The sequence below is a fragment of the Lutra lutra genome, chromosome 15 (assembly GCF_902655055.1).
Source record: "Lutra lutra chromosome 15, mLutLut1.2, whole genome shotgun sequence".
Lineage (NCBI taxonomy): Eukaryota > Metazoa > Chordata > Mammalia > Carnivora > Mustelidae > Lutra > Lutra lutra.
In genome coordinates, this window is record NC_062292.1 from 15,452,369 (window position 1) to 15,468,618 (window position 16,250).

The 16,250-nt window shown below is 41.1% G+C and overlaps 1 pseudogene; it reads left to right on the forward strand.

Moving 5' to 3' along the window:
• The first annotated feature begins 14,397 nt into the window (after positions 1 to 14,397).
• On the forward strand, positions 14,398 to 14,870 carry LOC125085552 (60S ribosomal protein L32-like; annotated as a pseudogene).
• Positions 14,871 to 16,250: the final 1,380 nt, after the last annotated feature.

Here is a 16,250-nt window from a genome sequence, read left to right on the forward strand (position 1 = left end):
CTCTTTTTTGTTGTTGTTCTCAGCACAGTTACTTCTGCCTGTAAGAATTCTTTGGTAGCTGAGTCCCTCCCTGGCATGGCATCCTCTTCTTCCCTTAAAACACCCTTCAACTGCTTTCCTAAGAGGAAATCAACAGAAAGTTCACAGGTTCAGTGATGCAATGTTTGGTTCTCTAATCATCCTTCCATTAAAATGAGAGCATTGGCTATTTCTTCCCCTGAAAGTTATTTTTTTTCCCAGACCAGGGTTATAACGTCTTTCTCCCCAGTCACAATGTTAAATGTTGTTTTGTGATATCATCAGGCTGTAAGTTCCAAATTTATGGAGTCAAAGAGGAAAGGGGTAAGATCTTAGTAGTTCTAGATAAATAGTAATGTTAATAACTTAAATTCATAAAGCACTTTTCAACATGCAAAACCCCTTTCACACCTGAGACATTAGTTTCCTCACCTATAAAGTAAGGATACTTATCCTTATCTTATCGGGTTTTTTTTTTAAGATGTATTTATTTATTTCAGAGAGAGAAAAAGAGCACAGAATGGAGAACAGAGGGAGAGGGAAAGAGAAACCCAGCCGACTCCACATGGAACACAGATCCTGATGTAGGGCTTGATCTCAGGATACGGAGATTATGACCTGAGCCCAAACCAAGAGTCATGGCTTAGCTAACTGTGCCACCCAGCAGTCCCAGGTTATGGTCTTTTCAAACAAGCCCATGAATTTGGTTTCCTACTTCCCAGATGGGAAAATAAGATTCAGAGAAGTCACATGGTATAAGAGGTCAGTCCTGCAAAGAGATAATATGGGTCTGGTTTTCTCTAACTGATACCATCGCTGAAAACTAAGAAAGACCCCATTTGTTCCCACAGTATGCTTTTTAGCACTGAAAAGGGATGGTTTAGCCATCCAGGGCTCTTGCTGTTATGGGCTTGGGAAAAAATTATGCTTCTTTCCTCTTCTGGCTGTGGGTCCCTGGCCTCACTATAAATAACTAAAATGTATAGCCCAGGGGGCCCTGCTTCCAGTTCTCTTCTGTAAATTTACAGAGGAGAGAAGACAGAATTCTCACTCTGGCTAATTAGGGCTAGAGATGATTTTTAAAAATGCATCGTGACAAAAGGAAACCATCAGTGGCACAGAACTGTCAGCCACGGGAGGACTTAGGCGGAATTTGGTTGCAGGACATCCTGGAGATAAAGGTGAATCTTCTTGTGGACACTGATGTCACCACAAAGCAGCCTGAGGACCACTGGGGAAGGACAGGTGCTGTCCCCAAGCTGGACAGCTATTTCTGTATTTGACTCAGAAACTCTGGGTGACACAACAGATAATTGACAAACAATTACCAGCAAAGCACCCAGAGAGATTCATGCCAAAGACTTTGCAGGAAACTAGAAAATGCTGCTGAGTCCTTCATGGAGAAGCAGAGTGAGAAAGAGTGTGCCTGTGCGAGTTCGCGTGTGTGGGTGTGCGTCCTGCTTACGACTCTGTGTGAGTGCATGTGCATGGACGAGTGCATGTTTAATGTATTTTATATGGGTGTGTTTAATATATTTGAGGGGTACCTGGTTGGCTCAGTTGGTTAAGCATCTGCCTTCAGCTCAGGTCATGATCTCAGGGTCGGGGGATGGAGACCCTCCTCAGGCTCTCTGCTTGGCGGGGAATCTGCTTCTCCTTCTCCCTCTGCCCTACCCCCTGCTTGTGATCGCTTACTTTCTCCCTCTCTGTCAAACAAATACATAAAATCTTTAAAAGTATATATCTCTGTGTGTTCTCTATAATCCCCACAAGTGTTTATGGGGAAGAACTTGGAATGATGTGTAAGTGTGTTAGGGTGTCTTTGAGAAAACAAATTTCTGGGAGCCATGGAAATTGAGGTGGAATTTTCCTTAGTTCTCTTAAGGAGAAATGAGTGCCAGGATTTAGGGTATAATTAGAATTTGTTAAAGTGTATTCTTGGCAACCGCCTACTTAATAGGTATTTTATGTCTTTCTCCCCCTCTCTTTCAAGGTGAGAGTCAATTGTTTGCCATCCCTTAGAGCGCTGGCATAGTCTCCCGCTGACCTCTGAAAACTGCCACCTGGCCCTGTTGTTTTTGGTCCTGAATGCGTAAGTTATTGCTGCCTTTTGCAGCATGATGATATGATGAAAGCTCAAATAACGCACAATAATAATGCAAGAGTTAGGGGCACCTGGATGGCTCAGTCGGTTAAGTGTCTGCTTTCAGCTCAGGTCATGATCTCAGGGTCAGGTCAAGATTCCAGGGTCCCAGGATCAAGCCCTGCATCAGGCTCCCTGCGCAGAGCCTGATTCTCCCTCTGCCCCTTCCCCCACTCATGCCCGCACGTGCATGTTCTCTCTCTCTCTCTCTCTCTCAAATAAATAAATAGATAGATAAAAGATCTTTCAAAAACATAATACAAGAGTTAACATTTATTGTTTACTATGCACTGGACATTGTTCGAAAATTTTATGGATAATATAGAATTTAACTTCTACAATTTGGAGGCAGACTGAACACCTGTACTTATTCTCCTACTTTTCTGTGAGCTGATGGGAACGAGAGCAGAGAAAAAAATTTTTTAAAGAGGCATAAATCAGAGATTGAAAACGGGCAAACCAAGGGCTGGATCTTACCAGCTGATGTTATTTTGATTGGCCTTTACAATATTTTGGAAAATATTGTTTCCTGACACTTAAAAGCTAATGATTTCTGGTAAAAGTTAATATTTCTGTCAAATCTGAAAAATCAAAGATTTGACGACACTTACATTTTCTTCTCACCATGGGCTGGGGGGTGATGCTGGGCACCATTTCAAAGGAATGGCGAGTCTCCAAAAAGCAGCTACACAGAGTTGGTTTAATCTTCCTGGCCCTGGTTGTCATTTGATTTCGTAATTCCTTATTTAAAAAATTCCGTAATGGCAAAGGGAGCAGGAGAGGGGATCAATGAATATGAAATTTCAACGTATTTCTAGAAGATTGAAAGCGAATAGAAAATTTTGATTTGGAAATCATAGCTTAAAGTATTCACAGGCTAGTGGCATCTGGGTGGCACAGTCGGTTAAGTGTCTGACTTGGGTTTCAGCGCAGGTTGTGGTCTCAGGATTGTGAGATCAAGCCCCACATTGGGCTCTGTGCTCAGCACAGAGTCTGCTTAAGGACTCTCTCCTCCTCCCCGCTATGGGCAAGCTCTCTATAATAAAATATTCACAGGCTGGATGGACTAGCAGAACCCTGGTGAGGCTAAGGAGTCTGGGTTAGTAGGCAAATGGCAGGGTGGAAGGAGGTGGAGGGCTGATAATGAAGGATGTATCTGAAATCTGTGTGGGGCAGTCAAGCTCTCCCCCCCGGGGCCATTACAACATGCGGATGTCTTCTCTCAGGTCAGAAACCCAGTTTCTGTCTTTTCTTGGTTTATTTTTTCTCTCTCCCTCTTTTGGCTTCATTGAATGATCACCGACAAATAAAACAGATATTTAAAGTGTATATCATGGTGATTTGATGTACACTAGTGAAAGGATTTTGATGCAGGTCTCCCCTGCTATCCGAAAGTAGGGCATTCCCATGAAAACTTTCATAGGCTGAAATGGTGTAAAGTGAAGAAGTTACTATTTCATAAAAGTGAAAATCCTCTTTTGGTGAGGGAAAACAGGTACTAATTTAGGTCTTTCATAAAAGCAAAGTGCTGTAAAGCAAACTTTAGGGTGGGAGGCGGGGAGCCTGTGTATGTGGATGTATATGTTGGGAAGGGATTCCCAACATCCAGATAATTAACACATCCATCAACTCACATGTGTGCCTTTGTTGTAATCATTTGGTGAGAACGTGTAACTTCTACCCCATAGCAAGCTTCAGACCATCTTCATCTTAGAGCTAAAAGTTTGCACTGTTCTACCAACCTCTCCCTGTTCCCTGTCCCTACCAAGTTTCCAGCAATCATTTTACTACCGTTTCTATGAATTTTACATTGTTTTAGATTTCATATATAAGTGATGCCATGTAGTATTTGTTTATCTTTGACTGTTTCACTTAGCTTCTTTCTCATGGCTGAATAATATTTCCTCATGAGTGTATGTATGTATGTATACATCCATGTACATACATACACAAAGACATTCGTGTATATCTATATCCATATATATACATAAACACACACATGTATAAACATGTTCTCTATGCACTCATCCATTGATGGACACTTAAGTTGTTTCCTTATCTTGGATATTGTGAATAATGTTGCAGTGAACATGAGAGTGCAGATACCTCGATATTGTGTTTTAATTTCCTTTGGGTATATACCCAGGTTATAGAAATTATATGGTAGTTCTAAGTGTTAATTTTTTAAAATTTTTCTAAGATTTTATTTATTTATTTGACAGAAAGAGATACAGCGAGAGAGGGATCACAAGAATGGGGAGTGGGAGAGGGAGAAGCAGGCTTCCCGCTGAGCAGGGAGCCTGATGTGGGGTTCGATCCCAAGACTCTGGGATCATGAACTGAGCCAAAGGCAGACATTTAATGACTGAGCCATCCAGCCACCCCCTAAGTGTTAATTTTTTGAGGAAACTTCATACTGTTTTCCATGGTGCCTGTACCAATTTACATTCCTACCAACGGAGCGCAAGTTTCCCTTTTCTCTACATCAACACTCATTATCTCTAGTCTTTTCAATGACAGATATTCTAATAGGTGTGAGGGATATCTCATTGTGGTTTTGACTTGCATTTACCTGAAGATTAGTGATGTTGAGCACCTTTCCATGTACCAACTGGTCATTTGTATGTCTCCTTCAGAAAGATGTCTATTCAGTTCCTTGCCCCATTTTTTAATTGGATTGTTTGGCTTTTTGCTATTTGGTTGCAAAGTTCTTAATATATTTTGCATATTAACTCCTTGTCAGAAATAGGATTTGCAAATATTTTCTTCGTTTCATTTTGTCAGTGGTTTCCTTTGTTGTGTAGAAGCTTTCTAATTTAATGTAGCCCCACTTGTTTATTTTTGTTTTTGTTGCCTTTGTTTTTGGTGTCAAATCCAAAAATCGTTGTCAGGACTGTTGTCAAGGAACTCCTATCTTTTCTTCCAGGAGTTTTATGGTTTTGGGTCTTTTTATTCCCCTAGAAAGAAGCAAAACTATTTTAGGGATAATTGGAGCAGCTGCTGTATCTATTAGTGCTCTGAAGCAAAGTTTTCCTCATTCTAGCATATGGGCCAGAGTGCCCAGCCTAAGAACCAGCTCTACCCTTCTCGTGCCCACAGTCACTGAACTTCAAGTCAGCTACTTTATTGTCCCATTCTTAAATGTGAATCAACAGCCAAAGGTTACCACTCACTTTTTTTTTTAAGATTTTATTTATTTATTTGACAGAGAGAGAAATCACAGGTAGGCAGAGAGGCAGGCAGAGAGAGAGGGGGAAGCAGGCTCCCTGCTGAGACCCCCCGGGATCATGACCTGAGCCGAAGGCAGAGGCTTTAACCCACTGAGCCACCCAGGCGCCCCTACCACTCACTTTGGAAAAAAAAGTAAAAACTTGCAAAGTGAAAAAGAAACATCAAGATAAACGTGTATGAAACCTAGTCCTGGGGTATATAGATAATTCATGCACAAGAGATAAAGTAAAACAAACAAACAAAAACAACAACAAAAAAAACCTAACTTGTATCATAAAAGAGATCCAAGAATTATGCCTCCACAAAATAAAAACAGAATGCTATAATAAGGGAAAATCCAAAAGCAAGAAATATAACTTAAAAATCAAGCATGTGACTTACACAAAATTTGAAATCAGTGTTGGTAGATAGATCTCTCAAAAATCACCCTGAAAGTAAAAAGTATAGAAACATAGAAAATATATTAAAAAAGAAAAATGAGTTACATAGAATGAGTATTGAGATTTAATATTCATAGAAATAAAAAATGAATTCATAGAAATTCCAGAAAAATGGAACAGAGAAAAGTAAAGGGAAAAAATTATCAAAGAAATAATAGAAGACAATTTTGTCAGGACTCAAGAATTACATGAGTTTTTAATATGTTGCACACCTGAAACTAAAAAATAAGATTGTCTATCAAGTGTACTTCAATAACTAAAAAAAGAGTTACGTGAATTTTTATATTGAAAAGGGACCACTGAAGAGTATGTAGAGCAGAGAAGAACCTAGACACAACAACAAAGATTAAAAAAAGTGACAAAAAGCTCTCATCTGTACCCCAATGTTTATAGCAGCAATGGCCACGGTTGCCAAACTGTGGAAAGAACCAAGATGCCCTTCAACAAACGAATGGATAAGGAAGATGTGGTCCATATACACTATGGAGTATTATGCCTCCATCAGAAAGGATGAATACCCAACTTTTGTAGCAACGTGGACGGGACTGGAAGAGATTATGCTGAGTGAAATAAATCAAGCAGAGAGAGTCAATTATCATATGGTTTCAGTTATTTGTGGAGCTTAACAAATAACATGGAGGACATGGGGAGTTAGGAGAAATTGTTGAGAGTTGGGGGAAATTGGAAGGGGAGGTGAACCATGAGAGACTATGGACTCTGAAAAACAATCTGAAGGGTTTGAAGAGGTGGGCGGGTGGGAGGTTGGGGGAAACAGGTGGTGGGTATTAGAGAGGGCACGGATTGCATGGAGCACTGGGTGTGGTACAAAAACAATGAATACTGTTATGCTGAAAATAAATTTTAAAAAAAGATAAAAAAAATATGAGGGAAAAAACTGAAAAAAAGAAAGAAAGAAAGAAAGAAAGCTCTCAGAGGGGAAAACGCAATGCAAAATGAAAAAATCATGTCATCCTTACCGGTAACAATAGGCCTCCTTGTTCTGAAGAATGATTTGAACTTGAGGACTTGATTACCTATAAGAATGATGCATCAAGCGGTCGCCTGGGTGGCTCAGTGGGTTAAGCCTCTGCCTTCGGCTCGGGTCATGATCTCAGGGTCCTGGGATCGGGCTCTTTGCTCAGCGGGGAGCCTGCTTCCCCCCGTCTCTCTCTGCCTGCCTCTCTGCCTACTTGTGATCTCTATCAAATAAATAAATAAAATCTTAAAAAAAAAAAAAAAGAATGATGCATCAGGATGTCAAGTTAATGATCAGGTGTTCTTTTCAAACATGTAAGTACCCAGAGAAAGCTCTTCTAGAAAGTTCTTCAGAAGAAATAAACAGATTTAAAAAAAAAATCCTAAAAATGTAGGAATGTGAATTAGTGGAACTAACCCAGGGATCCAGTGAAAATAAAGTACAATCCCATGATACTGAGATTGGAGATCAGCTGGAGAATCCCCACCGTTATCAGGCAGGGTATGTTTCTTCACTGTTGTGCGGAAGATGAAGAGTAAGGAAGTGAGTGCTTCTTAAAGTTTAGCAATTTCCTCAGTTCTGTTAGTCAGATTTGTACCATAGAAATTGTACTATCTTAACTCTTGTTCGTTTTGTGAAAGTATATACTAATTGGTTATTTTTCATTTATCGTGTAATAACACGGTTCTGTGTTTTATGTGATTGCATGAATTTGGACCTCAGTCATTACGATGTGGTATATTTTACTGTGCATCCAGAAAAAACACATACATAATGAACCTACAGACCAAATAGCCCAAATGAATACAGGCATCCATTACCCCCTCCTTCTTTATTATTTATTTATTTATTTATTTATTTATTTATTTATTTGACAGACAGAGATCACAAGTAGGCAGAGAGGCAGGCAGAGAGAGAGGAGGAAGCAGGCTCCCTGCTGAGCAGAGAGCCCAATTCAGGGCTTGATCCCAGGACCCTGAGATCATGACCCTGAGAGGCCTTAACCCACTGAGCCACCCAGGCTTCCCTACTCCCTCCTTCTTTTTTTTTTTTTTTTAAAGATTTTATTTATTTATTTGACAGACAGAGATCACAAGTAGGCAGAGAGGCAGGCAGAGAGAGAGAGAAGGGGAAGGAGGCTCCCCGCTGCCCAGAGAGCCCGATGTGGGGCTCGATCCCAGGACCCTGGGATCATGACCTGAGTTGAAGGCAGAGGCTTTAACCCACTGAGCCACCCAGGCGCCCCCTTACTCCCTCCTTCTTGAAGACTTTTTACTTTGCTTCAAAAGCACCGTGCTCCCCTAGTTTTCCCCCCTCAGGTCCACTCCCTGGATTTTTTGTTTGTTTGTTTGTTTTAGGTGTGTGTGTGTGTGTGTGTGTGTGTGTGTGTGTGTGTGTTTTGGCTGCTTCTCATTCCATACTCTAGGATCCTGGAACGCCCAGGGTTCCATTGTCGGATCACTTCCTTTCTCTATCCACACTCATCACTCACTCACTCCCTGGATGACTTCATCTAATCTCATGGCTTTTAATACCATCTCAATAAAGATGCAAAATTCATGTTTTTATTCCAGAATACTCTGCTTTTCAGTAGATGGCAACTCTAGCCAGCAAAGCTTTAAAGTGTCCAGTCATCCTCGACTCTTCCTTCCACACTCCACATCGGATCCCTCAGCAAAGCTTGTTCGCTCTGCCTTTGAAAGTCAGGATCCCAGTGTTTCTGAAGACCTGCACTGCGGTCACCCTCCAGGCCCCTGTCATCTGCTGCCTGAGATTTCACGAATGCATCCTCCTCACGATCACCCTACTCCCTGGACACTATTCACAAGACAACTGCCAGAGGGACCCGTTTTAAATGCAAGCCAGGTTATATCTGGTCACTGCTTTAAACCCTGCACTGGCTTCCCAATTCACACAGAGAAAAGCCAAAGCTATCTCACTGGCCTACCAGACTTTACATGAGCCCTTGTCCCAGCTCCACGTTGCCCCTCTGCCAGTCCTTGCTTTTCTTTAAATTTGCCAGGTGTGCACCAACCTTGGAGCCTTTCATTTCCTGGCTGGAATACTCCTCCCCAGGTATCTCACTTCCCTACCTCCTTCCTGTTCTTCCTCTATCACCTTCTTGGTGAGAACTTCTCTCCCTACCTACCCTACTTTTCAGTGCATCCCAATCCCCCTTTCCTGCTGTATTTTTGGTCTTTGTAAAACTTATCACTACCTGAATTATTATTTGTATTTATTAGTTCATTGCCTGTTTCTCTTTGAACTGGAGTGTGGCTTTCCAGAGGCCAGGGTCTTCTGTTCATTGCTGTATTCTAAGGGCTACAGTGGTGCCTGGTACTTAGTACATGCTCAGTAAATATGTGTTGAACAAATGCACGAATACGTAAGTAGGTTCCAAGTCAAATGTTTCCAAGATGGATTGAATAGATTCAAAGGAAGAGATAAAAGAAGAGAGGGGATAAAAATATTAGAAATAGGATTAAGAAAGCATATATTTCTCCTCTCGACCTGCAATAATGTAATTGTACCTACACTGTCTGAAATGGACATTCTTATAAATAGTATAAAGGACTATGGGGAAAGTAGAACTGTGTTTAACAATGAATTTGTAAACACTGTTTTAAAAATCAGTGAAATTGGGAGTGAATTTCACATGGACCAGGCTATAGCTGCTTTCAAATTTTAAAAGCCACTGAGCTTCAAGAGCCTCTTCTGTGAACGGTACTTTCTCTTTCTTGGGCTCTCTCAGTGTATTGGGTCTCCCAGGAAGAGCGGAATCAGCATCACCTGGAACCTGTTAGAAGTACCAATTCTCAGAGCCCCACCCAATCTGCCAAACAGCACTCCTGAGGCAAGGCTCTGAAATTTGTAGTTCAACAAGTCCTCAGCGGATCCTGATGTGTGCTAAGGTGGGGCTCGATCCCAGGACCCTGAGATCATGACCTGAGCTGAAGGCGGAGGCTTAACCCACTAAGCCACCCAGGTGCCCCACCATTACACTTTCTTATAAGCCATCAACCTTTGTCTTCTGCCTCATGTACAATCAAGGTAATATTTTCCCCCATTTTAAAAACACAAAACAAAAATTTAAAAACCCACCCTGAATGTCTTCTCCCTTCTAGTCACTGCCCCAGTTCTCATCTTTCTTTTATAGCAAAACTCAAAATAATTCTCTAAAAACTCTCTTTCATTTTTCTTTAAAACTCACTAAATCCAGCCTTTACCAGCACTGCTCTATTAAACTGCTCCCTTCAAGGTCACTTTGCTTTGCTAACTCCAATGAGCAATGTTTAATCCTCACCTTATTGACCTGTCTACAGCTTCTGAAAGTTCATCACACCTGCTTCCTCAGAATACTTTCTTCACTTGATGTTAAGCCACCATACTCTCTTCATTTTCTCCAGCTCAGTCTCCTTTGCTAGAACTTTCTCCATACTTGAGTACTAGACTAATACCCTGATTTCTAGAACTCAAACCTATATGCCAGGGGCTATGCACCATATCCATTTTGCTGATTGTTGACATCTTGAAACAAGCACATCCAACACTGAGCTCCTAGATGTTCCCTCCCAGGTCTACTTCTGTCCAGTCTTTACTTTTCCAGCTGGCAGAAACTCCTTTCTTTCAGTTGCATAGACCAAAAACCTTGAGTTAGCCCAGGCTCCTCTTTCTCTCTCATGCTACATCCAAGTCAAGAGCAAAACCTGTTCGCTCAGAATTTGACTGCTGAATGTCCCCTCCACTGCCGCCATCCTGCTCCAAGCCTCCATTACATCTCATCTGGGTTGCTTAGTGGGCTCCTAACTGGTCCCTTTTCCTCACTTGTTCCCCACAATCCATCCTCAGCACAGCCCTGTACTGAGCCTGCTAACCCTAAGTCAGACTTCGTCACTCCTGTACTTGAATGTTTTAGTGATTTCCGCTCTTACTCAGAGTGCAAAACGAAGTACTCATGATGATGTAAAATGTCCTCCATGATCAGCCCTCCATTACTCTCTTGATCTAAATTCCCGCTCACTCTCTCCTTACCACACCAGCCTTTTTCCTATGTTCTTAAACACTTCAGGAACATTTCCCCTTCGGGGTCCTGCCCTGCACTAACCGCTCTCTTTGTATGGACTGTCTTTCTCCACGCATCTCCCCATCTAGCTCACTCTCCCCCACCTCATCACTCAAAAGTCACAATTCCAGTGGTCCTTACCTAACATTTCAATTTTCTTTCCATTCTCCCTCTCCCTTTCATGTATTTTTTTCTCTCTTTATAACTTAGCAATATATAACACTCTACAACATATAGTCTATTTTATTTACTTGTGTTGTTCATTGTCTCTTCTCTACATGTGAATATAAATTCTATAAAAGTGGAAATTTATGTCTCTTTTGCTCTGCCCTAGTTGCCAGAGCTGTGCCTGGCATATGGTAGACAGTTCACATCTATCTATTGAAAAATGAATGACTGAAAATCTGAGCTCTTAATTTCAAAAATGTATTTACACTCAGCTACAGGCCCAAGGGGGAATATAAAACTCTTGCATTTTTAGTGGAAAGAATTTATAATTTTTGTGAAAACGTCCTTAAGGCCTATCCTTCCTCTCACTTGATTGTTCATTGCATGAGGACTGGGACTGAGTGTTTTGCTCACAACTCTCCAGGGCCAGGACCAAGTGAGGTAAGTGAGACCTGTGCTTTGGGCATAAAATTTAACTGGGGAAAGGTACATCAGGTTATTAAAAATAGTAATGTTTGGGGCTCAGTGGGTTAAGCCGCTGCCTTCGGCCCGGGTCATGATCTCGGAGTCCTGGGATCGAGCCCCGCATCGGGCTCTCTGCTCAGCAGGGAGCCTGCTTCCTCCTCTCTCTCTGCCTGCCTCTCTGCCTGCTTGTCAAATAAATAAATAAAATCTTTAAAAAAAAATAGTAATGTTTTATCCAGTAATCAAGATAACATTGTAATGCAGTAATTTTTTTTTTATTTTATTTATTTGTTTGACAGAGAGAGAGAGAGATCACAAGTAGGCAGAGAGGCAGGCAGAGAGAGAGGAGGAAGCAGACTCCCTGCTGAGCAGAGAGCCTGATGTGGGGCTCGATCTCAGGATCCTGAGACCATGACCCGAGCCGAAGGCAGAGGCTTAACCCACTGAGCCACCCAGGTGCCCCAGTAATGCAGTAATTTTTAAAAGTCAAAATTAGTGCAAAAATCTGTGATGAACAACACATCAAAAGTTTAAATAAAGGTAGTACTGACTTCCTTTAGCCTCAGTGACCAATATGACTCCCCTTTGGTGATAATTTTAACTTTCGGTACCTAATGACCATTTGCCGAATGGATGAATGAATAGATGAAGGCCAGCAAAGGGTTGTAAGAGGAGTTTATTATTTATTTATTTATTTTTAAGATTTTATTTATTTATTTGACACAGAGAGAGAGATCACAAGTAGGCAGAGAGAGAGGGGGAAGCAGGCTCCAGAGAGAGAGGAGGAAGCAGGCTCCCTGCTGAGCAGAGAGCCCTATGTGGGGCTCAATCCCAGGACCCTGAGATCATGACCTGAGCTGAAGGCAGAGGCTTTAACCCACTGAGCCACCCAGGTGCCCCAGTAAGAGGAATTTATCTCTTGGAGGCCTTTCTTTGTGCTTTGGCTTTAATAACTAAAGAAACGAATACTTACTATGTGCCAGGAACTTACTGAAGTGCTTAATAAATATATACATATAATAGCTTACTTAAGCCTTCCCCTAAACCCTATAAATAGGTGTTACTATTACCATATCCATTTTACAGATGTGGAAATTGAGGTCTAGAGAGATCAAGTGACTTCTGTGAGTTCATACACTAGGAAGTGCCCGAGTTAGCTTGAGAGTGACTGTGTGACATCTCCTTGGATAGGAAGCCTGATGGGTCTGCAAGGCACCAAGAGACATTCTAGGAAAAGGGAATCTAAGCAAATTCCTGTTACTGTTATAGAGCAAGTTCACATGGACACCAAAATAAATCATGCAAACATAGGGAAAAAACAGATGTCACAATCCAAACACTAGGGTAGGGAAACTAATGTGGAATTATTTTATGAAGCATGTCAAACATATGGAACAAGTTACAAAGCAGGGCCATTATAGATTTTTAGTTTTGTTTCAATTTTTTTCTTTTTCTTTCTTTCTTTCTTTTTTTTTTTTCTTAAGTACCATTGGTTTTGGAAACCAGAGTGTAAGTATAGAAGAAAAGAAAGTGAGGGAAAGAGAGAAATGATCCTATCCTCTGCAGCAGCAGACACAATTTTCTCCAGTAGTTCTCTCATCATTACAGACCTTCAAAAAATGATCTTTTCCAATGAGAAATAAATCATGGTGTTCTTACAGGGGTGCGAGAATCCAGTAAGTTCTAAATGGTTTCGTATAGAAAGGATAGGCTCACAGGTGGGGATCACTTGCTAGAGATTATTCGCAAGTCTATTCATAGCGAAGGCCATTGATGTTAGCCACACTAACTTGAAATTTATGGTGCATGGGCTCTGTTGAGATTTACCCACAAAAAGAAGATTTGCCATTTAAAATGTGCAAGCAAGTTTTCGGAGAATAACTAGCACATTTAATCGTGTATAATGTCTATATCCTTTATAGGAGCATAATGTTCCTTTACTTGATGCGAAATAGTCAAGTTTTACGGCATGTTGTGAATGTTGGTAATAACATATGTACAAGTGTCTGGGAGAGATGTCAGGGGTGAATGAATGTGAGAAGACTTTCATATTTGCAGTCTCTATCTTAAAACAAATCATGTAGTACTTGGGTAGTGACGTAGAATTACAGCCTCTCAGACAACTTCTGATTTCCCTCTCCTCAAACCTTGCCTGTAGAAGCAGACTCCACACAGACTCCAGAGCCCCAGACTTTCTCTCTTGAGGTCCTAAGCTATCCACCTTGGCAGCTGCACCAGTACATTTAGACTGGAAAACAGTAAGAAAATAAATAAATCTATCCTCAGGCTCCAAGGAGAAATTTGTATTTCAACCCAACTTCTTTTAAGATGTGTTGAAATAAGGTAAGGTGTTTTTTACGCTCTTATACTTTTACCTGAATTTCTGGGGCTCTTTGAGGTCTCCGAGGGGACTGATAGCCCAGTGTAGTTGTTCTTACAGAACTTGATGAGTGCCTGTCCACCTGCACCATTTTGTTCCATGTGTTCTTGAGAAGTGCAAACGGCTCTTGGAGCAGTTTGGTTTATCCAAGGAATGATTCTTTTTTTTTTTTTTTTTAAGATTTTATTTATTTGACAGAGAGAGAGAGATCACAAGTAGGCAGAGAGGCAGGCAGAGAGAGGGGGGAAGCAGGCTCCCTGCCAAGCAGAGAGCCCAATGCGGGGCTCGATCCCAGGACCCTGAGAACATGACCTGAGCTGAAGGCAGAGGCTTTAACCCACTGAACCACCCAGGCGCCCCACCAAGGAATGATTCTAAATCACTAAAAGCTCCAGTGGAAATAATGGAGGCATTTTAAAGTATTGACTTCCAAGGGTGGGGTGGGAAGGATAGGCACAAAATATCATTTTTTAGTGTAAGATATAAACTAATTTGGTATCTCTCAACAGGAAAATGGGAGTCAAGGAGTCCTCCTTCCCCAGCTCTGCCTGCGGGAATGGCAGCCATCTCCTACTTGACATCAAGGCCACCTTCAGACCTCTGAGGAAGCCCAAGGTCATTAAAAAGAGGACCAAGAAGTTCCAGCACCAGTCAGACAGATATGCCAAAATTAAGTGGGACCGGCGAAACCCAGAAGCACTGACAATAGGGAGCACAGAAGATTCAAGGGCCAGATCTTGATGCCCAACCTTGGTTACGGGAACAACCAAAAACCAAAACACATGGTGCCCAGTGGCTTCTGGAAGTTCCTCATCCACAGTGTCAAGGAGCTTGAAGTGCTACTGACGTGCAACAAATCTCACTGTGTGGAGATTGCTCACAGCCTCTCCTTCAAGAACCACAAAGCCATTGTGGAAAGAGACGCCCAGCTGGCCATCAGAGTCACCAGTCCTGTTGCCAGGCTGTGCAGTGAAGAAAATGAATAGACAGAAAGCTTATGTGAGTGTCGTATTTGTGTTAATAAAACCATAAAACTACCAAAAAAAAAAAAAAAAGAATCAGCGAATCTTGTGAACAGACTTCTTTGATATTTCTTTAATCAAGCATATGGGTTTGAGAGAAAGCATTAGCTTTATAAGAGGCTGATAAATGTAATAAGACAATGAATTTACAGTCTAAAATCACAAGAAGGCTGAGGGACAGGCGTGGCAAACTTATTAAAACACTCTGCTATCAATTAGCTCTGTGAACTTGGACAAGACATTTCACTTTTCTGGACCTTTGATTTTGGTTTTTCTCTATAATGTTTTCTTCTGCGTATGCAAGATGAAATTAATAAGTTTGCAGATATAATTTCATTCATTCCTTGGACAAATGCATTGATCTTCTACTTTGTGCCAGGTATCAGATACCAACAATTCAGTACCAAACACAATAGACTTGGTTGCTCTGCTCTTGGAGTTTATATTCTAGTTGGAAGAGACATACATTAATCAAAAATTATAAAAAATACAGGGAAAAATATAAATTAATGAGTTTAAAAGGGAAAAATACTTTGAACTATGTTGGCATTTAAATGGGGGAATTGAGCTAGTCTACCATGGGCATTATATTCTGTGCTAGGGATAGTTCAGGAAAAATAAAATGTTTATGACCACATTTTTAAAAAAATAGTTTTATTGAGTCTCATAGAGAAAATTTTATATTCTTATTTAATGATGTAGAGAAAAAAATCAGTAGCTTTTATGAAAACTCTTTACAGGTACAAAACCAATTTTGTTAGGCAAAGGCAAGCTTCTAAGAATGAAGTATGGATGGACCTCTTCTGTGTGAGAGAGAAAATGGGCCACATTTGTGAGCTGGCTTCAAGGCATAGAATGGGAGGGAGTATGTGGAGTCTAGTGGGCAAGATGGAAGACCGTGAGGCAGTGTGACCTGTCCCCCTCTCCTGATCCCTTAAGTCTTAAATCTACTCAACTCACATAGTGCTTCAGTGGAAACTGGTGTAGAGGTTGGACTCTGCAATTCTAGCCAATAGGCAAAAAACTAGAAATGCTTGAGAATATCAGCTGTTAGGATGAATGGGTAAAGATGTGGTATATATACACCATGGAATACTATGCAGCCATCAAAAAGCCAAAATCTTACCATTTGCAAAGACGTGGATGGAACTAGAGGATATTATGCTAAGCAAAATAGGTCAATCAGAGAAAGAAAACTATCATATGATCTCTCTGCTATAAGGAATTTGAGAGGCAAGGCAGGAGGTCGTAGGGGGAAGGGAAGGATAAAAATGAAACAAGGCGGAATTGGGAGGGAGACAAACCATAAGAGACTCTAAATCTCATGAAACAAACTAAAGGTTG